Here is a 4,028-nt window from a genome sequence, read left to right on the forward strand (position 1 = left end):
ATATCTTCAAGGAAGTGGCGAAGCAATTCTGCTTCTTCCCCAGCTTTATCTAAAGCTATGAATTCTGATTCCATAGTAGATCTAGCAATGCAAGTCTGTTTGGAAGATTTTCAAGATACAACCGCCCTACCAAGAGTAAAGACATACCCACTAGTCGACTTTGAATCTCTAGTATCCAATATCCAGTTTACATCACAGTATCCTTCAAGTATTGCTGGATATCTAGTGCAATTTAGCCCAATGTTACGAGTAAATCTGAGGTATCTTATAACCCTTATAATTGTTTTCCAGTATTCTACTCCTGGGTTACTTGTATATCTACTTAATTTACTTGCTGCATAAACTATATCTAGAGGAGTGCAGTTCATCAAATACATTAAGCTTCCAATAATTTGGGCATATTCTAATTGAGAAATACTTTCCTATACATTCTTAGAAAGAAACAAATTAACATCCACAGGTGTTCTAGCAAGATGATCATTATCTTTGCTACACTTGTCAAGTATTTTCTTAATGTAATGTGATTGTGACAAATCATAACCTTCTGATGTTTTGGTAATTTTCACACTAAGTATTACATTAGTAATCCCCATGTCATTCATGTCAAAATGTTTATTCAACATTTTCTCGATAGTTTTAATCATGTCATTATTACTACTTACGATGAGCATATCATTCACATAAAGGCATACTATAACATAACCGTTGTTTGTGTTTTTAATATAAACATATTTGTCACATTCATTAATTTTAACTCCATTTGACATCATTGCCTTGTCAAATTTCTCATGCCATTGTTTTGGCGCTTATTTTAAACTATATAATGATTTAACTAATTTACATACTTTCTTTTCTTTTCCTGGAACAGAAAATCCTTCTAGTTGTTCTATATAAATTTCTTCATCTAACTCACCATTTAAGAAAGTGTTTTCACATCCATTTGATGAATTTCTAGATTGTACAACGATGCAATAGCAATTAGCATTCTAATGGATGTTATTCTAGTAATCAGTGAGTATGTGTCAAAGTAATCAAGACCTTCTTTTTGTCTAAAACCTTTAAGCACAAGTCTTGCCTTGTATTTGTCAATTGATCCATCCGCTTTCATTTTTCTTTTGAAAATCCACTTGTATCCAAGAGGTTTAGAACCTGGTGGTCAGTCCACTAATTCCTAAGTGTGATTTTGCAAGATGGATTCAACTTTACTATTAACAGCTTCTTTCCATAAAGGAGCCTCAAGACTGGACATAGCTTCTTTAAAAGTTAAAGGCTCATTTTCTAACAAAAAAATTAAAAAATCTGGACCAAAAGATTTTGAGGTTCTAGCACGTTTACTACGCCTAGGTTCCTTTTCCTCATTTTGATCTATCTCTTGCTCTTGTTCTTGATCATGTTTTTTATCATGACTAGTAATAGCATCATAAGATCTTTTATTAGTACTAGTCTCTTGTCCAGTCTTGTTTGGAAACACATGTTCAAAGAAAGACGCATTTCGAGATTCAATAATAGTATTTACATGCATTTCAGAATGTTCTGACTTATGAATCAAAAACTGATATGCACTACTATCCTTGGCATAACCAATGAAAATACAATCAACGGTTTTAGAACCTATCTTAGTCTTTTTAGGACTAGGAATAGCCACTTTAGCCAAACACCCCCACACTTTTAAGAATTTGTAGGATGGTACTCTCCCATGCCACATTTCATAAGGTATTTGATTCACTTTCTTTCGGGGTACTTTATTAAGTATATAATTAGCAGAAAGTATTGCTTCACCCCACAAGTTCTGAGGTAATCCAAAACTTATTAACATGACATTCATCATTTCTTTTAAAGTCCTATTTTTCCTTTCAACAATTCTATTTTGATGAGGTGAGTAAGGAGCTGTGGTTTAATGAATTATTCCATGTTCTTTACAAAATTCACCAAAATTTGATTCATATTCACCACCTCTATCACTTCTAAGTTTCTTAATTTTCTTACCAAGTTGATTTTCAACTTCATTCTTATATTGAATGAAAATTTCCAAAGGTTCATCCTTAGTTCGAATTAAATAAACATAACTATATCTAGTATAGTCATCTATAAAAGTAATAAAATATTTTTTCCCATCTCTAGTTTGAATTGATTTAAAATCACAAATGTCACTATAAATTACTTCAAGTGGTTTCGTACTTCTCTCAATTGAATGAAAATGAGTTTTGGATAATTTTGCCTCAATACAAATTTCACATTTATAATTTAAATCAATGCCAAATTTAGGTAAACATTCCATATTAATTAATCTACGCAAGGATCCATAATTAATATGTCTAAGTCTACCATGCCATAAATTTGAAAACTCAAGCAAATAAGAAGAAGATTTATTTTTATTAATAATAGAGGGTACAACAATTATTACATTCATTTTGAAAAGGCCATCAGACATGTAACCTTTTCCTACATACATCCCGTTTTTGGTAAGTTCAAACTTGTCACTTTCAAAAACTAGCCTAAACCCATTTTTACTCAACAAAGATCCAGAAACAAGATTCTTGCGAATGTCCAGTACATGCAGTACATTGTTGAAAGTGAGTGCATTTCCAGATGTCATCTTCAAAATAATATTTCATTATCCTTCAACTTTAGAAGTTGAGGAGTTGCCCATAAAAAGTTGTTCACCGTTGTCAACTATAGAATAAGATATAAACATCTTTTTGTCGACACAGATATGGCAAGTAGCACCAGTGTCCATCCACCATTCTTTAGGATTTCCGACAAGGTTTGCCTCTGAAACAACTGCAGAAAGATTTATGACATCTATACCATTGAAAATTTTGTCCATTTCGGTCATATTGGCTTGACCAGGCTTCTTGTTTGATCTTCTTTTGTCTTTGCGTTTGCAACGACAATTTTTGTCCCGATGTCCCTCTTTGTCACAAATATAACACTTGCCATTAAACTTGTACTTCTTAATTTCCCCTTCTTTACATATCATTTTCTTCTGCCATCTTTTAAAATCAATTCCTAAGAACTTTTCTGATTTTTCACCATGATTGACTCGTACAGTCACAATAGGAAAAGGAGTTGGCACAGTTGCAGCCACCATACTAGTACTGGTTTGAACATTATTTTGCCCAGTTTCTGTAGCCATGAATTCTAAATTATAAAACAAAATTATGATTGGAATTTTTATACTACACAGAAAATTAGACCAAAACCACATAATCAAATTCTGTAAAAATAAAAGAAATAATAATTGTAACTTTTATTTCCAATTAATTTGAAAATAAAATAAAATTTTATTTAAACAAATTAATTCCACACAGAAAAATATTTCTGTAACACTTCAAAAATTAAAATACTGAAAACAATTTTAATTAATGGACACTCAGAAATTATTTTTGAAAACCAAAATTAATTTCTAACAAATTTCACAAATAAATATTCTGAATTGTTAATGGCAATAGTATTTTACTACTAGTTGTCAAAGAAAATAAACAGTATATTACTACTATTTGTTTTTCCAACCTAAATATTATTTTCTAAAGCCACAAAAAATAATTTCAGTAAGAAAAAGAAAAGAAAACAAACGAAAAATTCTGTATAAACAGAATTATTCGAATCTGTCTTAAGATTGTTGAAACAATCTTCTGTGTACAATAAATAAATTGAAACAAATCAAACAAATAAAAATAAATTACTTACAAAATTTATTTACCGAACCAAATTAATATTTAAAAGATCAAATCGAATGTGTGACACTCTGTCCTTAAGACAGATTCGCTTCACTTCAGTGCTTACGGATAAATGTCGTCTATCTCCTAGGATACAATAATCTTTACAAATTGTAGTAGCACTCCAAACAATTTGTACGGCGAACCAAACATGTGTTCTATACTCTCTGAATTTTATTCTAAAACTAGTATGAAGAATAATGAAGCAAGAAAGCAAAATGAAGGCAACAAAATGAATTTTTCCTGGATATTTTCCAACCCCCAAATTACTAGAATATGTTGGTATTTATATTTAAAATGGTGACCAAC

Source organism: Camellia sinensis, chromosome 1, assembly GCF_055761805.1.
Source record: "Camellia sinensis isolate YWXY chromosome 1, ASM5576180v1, whole genome shotgun sequence".
NCBI lineage: Eukaryota > Viridiplantae > Streptophyta > Magnoliopsida > Ericales > Theaceae > Camellia > Camellia sinensis.